Source organism: Pseudochaenichthys georgianus, chromosome 14, assembly GCF_902827115.2.
Source record: "Pseudochaenichthys georgianus chromosome 14, fPseGeo1.2, whole genome shotgun sequence".
In the NCBI taxonomy this organism is placed as follows: domain Eukaryota; kingdom Metazoa; phylum Chordata; class Actinopteri; order Perciformes; family Channichthyidae; genus Pseudochaenichthys; species Pseudochaenichthys georgianus.
Window position 1 is genome coordinate 40,470,492 of NC_047516.1, and position 10,710 is coordinate 40,481,201.

Here is a 10,710-nt window from a genome sequence, read left to right on the forward strand (position 1 = left end):
CAGAGCAACTCATTACAACAATAAAGAAGACTGAAGATGTTACAAATAAGGTACCACAGCAAACAATGAAATAATAACGTTTTATTATTAGTGTGGGACACTTATGTATGTATAACATCTGAAGATGTGTAGTTTCATTCATGTTTTCACATAATTTTACAGGATATTGCTATATTATTTCACATAATTTAGTACACATCTGATTTGTAAAACATCACAGACAGAAAGATATGTCCGTCATTTAACGGTTAGCTATTGGAATTCTGATTCCATAGATGTGTCTCCCATCACCCAAAACCCTGCCCAGACTATTCTCTCAACTCAGTATTTACAAGGTTCAAGGCTTTTATTGGTCATACGTACATAGCTACAGTGTAGTTATGACAATGCAAATCTTAGGTCACAGGTTCCTCCAACAGTGCAATACAATAAAACAGACAATCAGAAGAAAAAAAATGGTGCAAGTAAATAGTAAATACAAAAAGAAAAATAGTAAAAAAGTGAAATAGTGCAAGTGATTAAATGATATATTAGATAAATCATTTCTAAGTAGCAGCCGGATTAATGTTATGATGTTGTTTCAAGTTCAGGTGTTTAACAGTCTTATTGACTGTGGGATGAAACTGTCCCAGAGTCTGGTGGTTTTAGTCCTGATGCTGCGGTACCACCTGCCAGACGGCAGCAGACAGGACAGTTTGTGGCTGGGGTGATGGGGGTCTTTTAGAATCCTGTGGGCTTTCTTCCTGAGCCGCTGGGAGTAGAGGTCCTCCATGGATGGCTCCGTCCTGGTGATGTGCTGTGCCGTTTTCACCACCCTCTGTAAAGCCTTACGGTTGAGGGCGGTGCAGCTGCCGTACCAGGCCGTGATACAGCAAATCAGGATACTCTCTATGGCAGGGATGGGCAACTTTGATGGTGGTGGGGGCCACATCATTGATGTACTGGCCACCAGGGGGCCGCAGATTCACTTGGAACACATACACACAAAAATTCCATGTGTTGTATGTAATTATTAACACATATACTAAGTCTGACATCTTCATTGACATTTTACAATCAAAGGGAACATCCTCTAATAAGCTCACTAAACAAATATCAGTTCACAGACATTTTATTTCATTTTTACAAGTGGCATGTTTGTATTGAACAGGTTATTAAACAGTGGAATAAAACTATTTTAAACTATTGGAAAGCACGGAAAATGTGTGTGTGTGTGTGTATTGAGATTAACCATTAGATGACATACACATGAAGTCATGAACACTAACCTTATTCCACAATAAGGGGAATGTCAACACAGACACCTGTCAGCCCGCACTCTGCTGTTCCTCAGCGCCACTCCCCCTCCCTCCCGCTGAAATTATGAATGAAAAGCGTAGTAATCATAGATAACACGGCAGGGTCCGTGACAGTTTGTTTTCATCTGATTTCAAATAAACAAAGTCTTGGTTTTTAGAATATTAAATTTGTTTCGCCAAATTCAGATGATAAAAACAACTTTTAAGCTTGTAAAGGCATAATTACAAGAGGCAACTTAACGTCACAGCAGGCATAACAACAGCCGGTGTTTCTTGTGAGGGTTGCCCCGGGAAACAAACACAATACACACAAATGCGTCACAGATTATTTTGCGGTATTTGAAATCATCTACGCAGCTCGCGACGTAACTAGGAGTCTAGTGGACGGTATCAGTACTACAAGTTTAATCTTTTTTAATTTATTACGTTGTTTATAAATTAATCTGAGCCTGCGGGCCGCCATTTGCCCATCCCTGCTCTATGGTCACCTGTAGAAGTTGCAGAGTGTCCTGGAGTCCATGTTGAACCTCCTCAGCCTGCGGAGGAAGAAGAGCCGCTGTCAAGCTTTTTTTGGTGATGGTGGTAATGTGAAGAGTCCATGTCAGGTCCTCAGTGATGTGGACACTGAGGAACCTGAAGCTGCTGACTCTCTCCACCGTAGTACCATTGATGGCGATGGGGGCGTGTCCCTCTCTCTGCTGCTTCCTGTAATCCACAATCAGCTCCTTTGTTTAGCTCACGTTGAGATGGAGGTTGTTATTCTGGCACCAAGATGTCAGGTTTTCGACCTCCTCTCTGTACGCCGTCTCGTTGCCGTCGGTGATCTGGCCGATGACGGTCGTGTTGTCAGCAAACTTCACGATGGTGTTGGAGCTGTGTATGGCCACGCAGTCGTGTGTGAACAGAGAGTAGAGGAGAGGGCTGAGCACGCAGCCTTGAGGGGCTCCGGTGTTGAGGATCAGGATGAAGGATGTGGGGTCTGCCCGTCAGGAAGTTCAGGATCCAGTCACAGAGGGCGCTGTTGAGCTCTCTGAGCTGTACACATCCAAATCTCCAACTTTGTGCGCGATAGTGCACGCTTTCAGCTTGGTACGCACCTCGCTGTTTATCCAGGGCTTTTGTTTCGGGAATGTTTGTACAGTAACCTTCGGTACCACGTCATCGATGCATTTCCCAGTGTAGCAAATGACCATGTCCGTGTGTGTGTTGATATTATTGTCCTCAAACACACTACACTCTGTAGATGCAAAGCAATCCTGCAGAGCTGCGTCTGACTCCTCACTCCATCGTTGTATACTCTGTGTTACCGGTCTGTCCCGTTTCAGTTTCTGCTTGTAAGCAGGCAGCAGCAGCAGCAGTGAGATTTGGTCTGATTTGCCGAAGGGAGGGCGAGGGAGAGCTTTATATCCATGTCGGAAAGGGGAATAAACATGGTCCAGTGTATTTCTCTGTATTGCTCTCTGGTCCACTCCCAAGATGGCAGCACATCTCGTTCTGTGTCCGTAAGTCTGTATGATTGAGTGATTACATCTAAATTGTTTGGCGGACACTTTCAATTTTTCAACTGCTACATCTTAAATCCTAATCCTAAATGTAGTAGTGTGATTTACCGGCGGAAATACCGGCTACTTGGACTATTGGAGCCTGTTCAACTCGGCAACCGGACTACACATCGTTGATCTTGATGGGTCCAATTCTTTTTCTCATCCTAAAGGGAAGTTCCTGGCTTTTTTAATTGTGCACTGATCTGTATCTGACTGTGTTACGATCCCTACTCATCCAGTTTTTTTACTTTTAAACCAGCGATGCATCGTGTCGGGTTTCCTGTTTACATGTGACGTCACGAAACGCATCGTCCCCAGCTGATCGGGTGGTTGAAAATTCCCGGAACGGATTTATATGGGATTGACCCAGATTTTGTTCTACACTAACTTGTCCTGTGGCGTGGAGCTCAAGAGTCTGCTGCTTTGGTCGGGTTCTCCACGTTTCGCGGGATTTTAATTATGTCACTGCTTTTGGCTGTCCTATCCCTTTTAATTTGGAGCAGCACATGGGGGAAGTCCCCACAGGACCGGAATATCCCGTCCATTTCTCCCAACCCCGGTTTTACCAGGCCGGGGAACGTGCTCCTCTTGCAGTCCGCTGGGCACGATGTTGTGCCCCCTCTCCCTCTCTCCTGCATCTGTCAAGTGTGGATCTGTGGACTTGGTCCGTCTGATTAGCCTTATGGCTCTACAAGACAACTTTATTATTTCTTCAAGCCATGTTCATCATTTTGTGTTAGGTTTAAACACTAAGAGAGAGCCGTCAAAAAGTCCACCTAGGCCTGTCTATTGGTGTCTAATTGTACTCTTATTGTTGATTTCAGGAAATGTGCAACCTAAACCTGGACCAGAATCTTGTGTTAATTTTAACACCCCTGCTGATTTTAAATCAAGGTCTGGTCCATTTGAATGTGCGCAGTTTGATTGCTAAAATGGATATGATTCGTATTTGGGCACATTCAACCGATGCTGATATAATAATGATATCTGAAACTTGGCTAACAAAATCAATTTCAAGCAAGGATATTTGCATTGACGGCTATAGGACGGGTATAGGACTGGTTGACCTAAAAAGGGTGGAGGTGTTGCAGTCTATGTTAAATCGAAGTTTTATGTAACAATTATTCTCTCTAAATCACTGACAATTTTAACTTTTGGCTCTTGACTTGGAAGTATCAAAAGCGCTCCATATTACTGTTGTTGGTTGCTACAGATCACCTTCAGCTGTCAGCGACGCTTTACCATCTTTAATGCAGCTTTTGTCCAGTCTGAAATTGTCATACCAGCATCTGATGATGTTAAAACATACTGCAATTCCTTAAATCTCTTTCAGATTGTTGGCAGTCCCACTAGACCCAATCTGAAATCTCCTGAAAAATCCTCCTTAATTGATCTAATCCTTACAAATGCACCCCTGCTTCTGTATTGGCAAATGACATCAGTGACCACCAGTGTTGGGAAAGTTCACTTTCTACATGAACTAGTTCAGTTCACAGTTCACATATTTTAAAATGAACTAGTTCAGTTCATAGTTCATAATTCAAAATTTTGAACTAAAGTTCATGGTTTCAAAAATGAACTAATTTATAGTTCATAGTTCTTTTTTCAATACGTTGCTGCGAGCTATTATTTGTCTCCTGTACGATGTTAATGGGCCATTTCAATTTTTACAATATCCTCAGAGGGCCGTACAAGTTATTGACCTCTGCTTAAAAAAACTAAAATCACAGCTCATTCATTTCATTCTGTGCAAAGAAAAAGCAACCTCCTAATCCAGATATCTCACCATGACTCGCGTATGCATGCACGTGCAGGGTGTGGCGTGACCACCTAAACAGAAAGATAATTTATGGACACAAGATGTGTGCAAATGTATTTAGTTTCCTATCCATGTGAACATGGTTTAAGTGGGGGGGACCTAACCTCCTCTAGAGGGGTCCGGGGGGCATGCTCCCCTGGCAAGATGTGTTGCACTTTGAGAGCAACATTAGGAGATCTATGGACACATCTCTCAACACCCAAACACAACTGTAAGCAGATTTTCTTTTAATTTATGGATATTTGACAAATCACTACCCTTTCAAACTGTATTCTTCTTTATTAATAACTGTCTTATAGTATTTTATACCTGTTTACTTTATTCTCTTATTTTTTTTATAACTATAATGATCATATAAAGATGTGCCTTTACCTCACTGGTTGTAGACAAAGCTTCTTATATTCGTTAGCATAGCTAGCTAACCAGATGCTAATGACAACAACACAGTTATTATAGTATGACAGATGAGCAGATCGCCACTGGGCTTACAACTAAAGACACAGACACGCAGAAACTGTGGCATGTGTACGGACTTATCGGTACTGCAATTTCTGAAGTGCTGGAGTGGCGTTCTGGTGCTCTCCGTCAGAACTGCACCCCTGTCAGTCGAGACATATACCACGTGATGACACGTTAGGCTCGTGTTGTGTTCAAGGACCCTGACCTTGGCCAGGAAAAACAGGTACTCGCTTGTTTAATTTTTTTGCGGTCTAGATTTCTTTCATTTTTTTATTTTTTGCGTGTGTTTATAAATTACCTCGAGGGCCGTACCAAATTGTCTCGCTGGCCGTATACGGCCGGAGGCCGGAGGTTCCCCACCCCTGCCGTAGAGTCTCACTCTGAGCGAGTGCTGCTGCAGCTGCTCTCGGCTTCGTCCATACTAATTCATTCATTCATTCATTCATTCAATGCTCGCCGGTTCCGCGGTTCCACATTGTTTGTTGTGAGGAGTCTGATATATTTAGTATATTTATATTTTAGTGCGACAGCCAGGGGTGACAGGCGCGTACGCGTCACAGGCAGCTTGCTGTTGCCAGATTGGGTGGTTTTCCGCATTATTTTGAAGCCTGTTTACGGTGTGTTTTAACTGGGTTTTCGGCTGAAAGGCATATGAAATCTGGCACACTTTTGAACGCCGTTATAATACAGTGCTGAGAATGAACGCACGTTTGAACGCCGTTATACAGCGCTGAGAATGAACGCGTTCTCAATTACGTTCATCTAGCGGAAATACAGTACGTTCAGTTCACGTTCGCCCAAAATATGAACGCGTTCATGAACGATCGTTCATTGAACGCGTTCAGGTACATCACTGGTGACCACTGTGTCATTGCCACGGTACGGAATACAACAGTCCCTAAGACAAAACCCTGTATCATCATAAAGCGTGATATGAAACATTTTGTAGAGCAGGGTTTTTTCCATGACCTGTTTCTATTTGATTGGGACAAAATCAATCTCATTGCAGATGTTGAAACTGCCTGGACATTATTTTATGATGGTTTTATTCAAATAGTTGATAGGCATGCCCCCTTAAGAAACTACAGAGTAAAAGGCAGAGAAAATGCATGGTTCACATCAGATCTTTCTGATTTACTACACGAGCGCAATGTGGCATGGTCAAAAGCCAGGAGTACAGGTCTTGAGTCACATTGGCTGCTCTTCAGGCAGCTGCGAAATGCATTTACCGTTAAAATCAGAAATGTCAAAGCGGATCATCTCCTAACTGAAACTTCAGACAACCTAAATAATCCCCTTAAATTCTGGAAAAACTATTAAATCATTAGCTGGAAACAAAAATGTTATAGAGCTTCCACATTGCATTGTGAAGGAGGACTCTGTTCAAATCTCTGATAAGGCAGACATGCTTTAAGCTTGGTTGTTTTAATGAACATTTTATTGCTTCTGGTTCTCTGTTTACCGAAAAGAGCCTTTTCTTATCAAGCTCCACATTTGTGAAATCAGCTTCCAGTTTGTGTTCGGGCGGAAGACACCCTATCCGTTTTTAAGAGTGCACTTAAGACCTTCCTTTTTGATAAAGCTTATAGTTAGGGCTGATTAGATTCAGCCCCTAGTTTTGCTGATATAGGCTTAGTTTGTCGGGGGACATCTTACTTCTTCCTTCTCTCTGTCTATACCTGTGTACTCTCATGTTCCGATTAACCCAGCTTCCCCAAATGTCTTTCTTTTTGGTGTCTATATACGCCGGGATCTGGAGTCATGGATGATCCTGCGGTCCTGTGTCCTGGATCGCGAGCGCTGGATCTTGAGTCGTGGCTGTGGTCCTGGATCATCGGTCCTGGATGGATATCCTCGTGGATTCATCTTCCTATTATACACACATGCATTTCCAAACATTTGGACTACCTATGTTGCAAATGTATTATCTTTTCAATATACACACGGCATCTATTGCACGTCTGTCTGTCCTGGAAGAGGGATCCCTCCTCTGTTGCTCTCCCTGAGGTTTCTCCCATTTTTCCCTTTAAACTGTGGGTTTTCTCCGGAAGTTTTTCCTTGTACAATGTGAGGGTCTAAGGACAGAGGGTCTAAGGACAGAGGGTGTCGTATTGTCATACTGATATTCTGTACACACTGTGAAGACCACTGAGACAAATGTAACATTTGTGATATTGGGCTAAATAAATAAACATTGATTGATTGATTGATTGATTGATTTACCTCGCAGAACATAGCTCAAGGAGCCACTGATCGCTCTGACGGTGGTATCTGGGAAGGTGAACCGTTTAATTGTATTCCAGTAACAGTCTCAGAGGTGCATAAAGCCCTAAAAAGTTTGGAACCAAGAAAATCAGCAGGTCCTGACAACCTGGAGCCGTACTTTTTAAAGTTAGCAGCTGATTTTATAGCTTTGCCCTTGGCTTATCCTTTTAATCTGTCCTTGGAGACAAACGAAATTCCCCTTATTTTATTTGGAAATCTGCTTTTGTTCTCCCACTGTTAAAAGGGGGTGACACCACTCACCTAAACAACTACAGAGCCATCTCCAAATTATGTGTTTTAAATAAAGTACTGGAATCACTGGTCAATTTCCAACTGAAGAAGTTTTTATCAATAAATAATATTTTATCTGAGTTTCAATCTGGTTTTAGGAAAACACACAGCACTACAACAGCTGCCTTAAAAGTAGTAAATGATCTTATTTACTTCTTAGACAATAGAGAGCATTGCGCAGCACTTTTTATTGACTTGTCAAAGGCTTTTGACACAGTGGATCATGCCTTACTGTTACAAAGACTTGTTAGTATCGGTCTTTCAGGTAAGGCTGTCTGTTGGTTCAAGAACTATCTTTCATGCAGATCACAGTGTGTGCGGGCAGAAGGCTTAACTTCAACATCTCTTCTGGTATCCAAGGGTGTGCCACAGGGATCTGTTTTAGGACCATTGTTATTTATTATTTACATTAACATTCTTAATAACAATGTTTTGAATGCAAATTTGCATTTTTATGCTGATGATACAGTTATTTATTGTTCTGCGTCCACCCCGAAGCAGGCTCTTTGTCAGCTCCAGAATGCTTTTAACATTGTACAATCCAACATGTGTGATTTGAAACTTGTTTTAAATGCTGCCAAGAAAAAGCTAATGATGTTCTCGAAAGCAAAACCCAAGGTCTTGAACCTTCCTCCTATCACCACCTTGCAGGGGACGGAGGTTGAATCTGTGTTGCAGTATAAGTATCTTGGAATTATAATTGACAATTCGCTCTCTTTTAAACCACACATTGTGGAACTCTTGAAAAAATTAAGAACACAATTAGTTTTTTCTTTAGAAACAAGTCTTGTTTTTCCTATGAGGCCAAAAAGAGATTAGTGTCTGCAACCTTTCTGTCTGTGCTGGATTATGGAGATGTGGTTTATATGAATGCATCTTCTCAGTGCCTTCACTCGCTGGACACCGTCTACCACGGTGCACTGAGATTCATCACAAACCTCAGATCCTTGACGCACCACTGCAATCTATACGCTCGTGTTGGATAGTCTTCCCTGACTACGCGTAGACTGAAACATTGGCACATCCTTATATATAAGGCTATTCTTGGTGCTCTGCCACCTTATCTAAGGATGTACATAAATAGAAAATGCACAGGATCCTATCGGCTTCGCTCAGAGAACTTTTTCCTTTTAACTGAACCAAAGGTCCGTACTGAACTTGGGAAAAGGGCGTTCAGTTACGCTGCCCCTCAAGCTTGGAACCTGCTTCAAACTGAGCTGAAACTCAGAGAGCTGGTCTCATTAGAAACACTCAAAGCAACTTTAACTGACCTTGAAGCAGGCCGCTGTGTCTGTAAATGCTTTGGCTAAATGTGGTGTATGACTGTGTTGTGATTGTGTGTTTTTTAATTGTCTAACTGTAAAACTGTCTGAAACTATGCTGTTACCATTCTTGGGCCAGGACTCTCTTGAAAAAGAGATTTGTAATCTCAATGAGACCTATCCTGGTTAAATAAAAGTAAAATTAAATTAAATTTCTGCCAGTATTTCAGTAATATCTTTAAAAACTACAAGTCCCTTTCTATCAGGTGTAAATACAGCCTCTACCAATTTAATCAAATATAAAAGTCAGCCAAATTAGTGTTGATACTGCAAGGAGAAATTGTGTGAAGAGAAATTGGAGATGTTTAATTGCTGATATATTTATTATCCACGTCATGTATTCAGTTGCGGTGGCAGTTCTTCCAGTTTGTCCAAAGGTCTTCTAATCAGGGCTCTATAAATAAAGAACTACGGCTGATGTGTAATATTTAATGCAGCCAAAACGTGCCGCTATGTGATGACTTTCAAAGAGAAAAGCAAGCACACACGGAATTAAGTATTATTCACTTTTCCTTTTTTTCGGATTTCATATCGCATAAACACCATATCCCAACGTGCATTGCGGCTAAAACATCCAATCACAGAGCTTCAACCATAGCTGAGGATTATGGACAATCAGTTCAGTGGGTGTATCGCAATGACGCTCGAAATGTCCCATATATAGGCCTACGTCTGTTTCCGGTATTGTTTATGACTGATGTATTTTGTTATACACACATTCCTTCACATTTTTATTTTTATTTACATTAAAGTATTTTGTGAGGCCTTCTAAAAAAAAAATATATATATATAACTAGGGTTCTAGTTGAAGAGTTTGTAAATGAACATGAACCCAAGCTGTTGCCTGGCAACGCAATGCTGTTGATAATTTCAGCTGATAAGGCTTATTATTTATTGGCTTATTACTTATTGGCTTATTACTTATTGGCTTATTACTTATTACTGTTTTGATATTTTAAACCCCAAACTGATGTAAAAACCCCACAGCAACATAGAAAAGACAGTCACACCATGACCCGGCGCTCTAGTTATTAGACAAAATAATTTCATACCTAATATTAAAATAGTAGAAAATAAACAATGATATAGCTCGCATGTGTGTAATATTATAAATAAAACTAAATTGTAAAAGTAATGTGTTACATTTCTGTGTGAAAATAAGGGATTCATAATATGGGATTAAAGGCTATTCAGCAAACACAACAGCAGAGCTGCAAACATTATTGAAGTAACAACTACTCCTGTTAGTCCAGGAAACATTTACATGTAAATGTAAGAAGACACATGCATTGGCTTCAGCTGATATTTAAATGCATTTATCTTAACTATCCCCCTTATTAAAAGCAGTATTTCGTACCCTACTCACCAAATCATCAAGTTAGACATTCTGTTCAGATGTATTACTCTGTCCCCTCTGCACAAACATGGATTGGCAGAAGAGCGTTCATGTTCAAAGCCCCAACTGACTGGAACACTTGACCTGCTGCTATTAGATCTCTGTCATCACTGGGTTTATTTAAACATGCATTGTCATCTCACTTTCAGCTGCTCTGTACTTGTTATTAACTGATATTGATGAAACTGATTTGCTCAACTGTCTCAAATTGTAATGATTGTGTGCATTGCTTGAATTTCACTACACAGACTGTATGTAGTTTGTCTTGTGTGTCATGTTTTGCATTTTGTCTTTTTGTTTATGTGTCTGTAAGTTG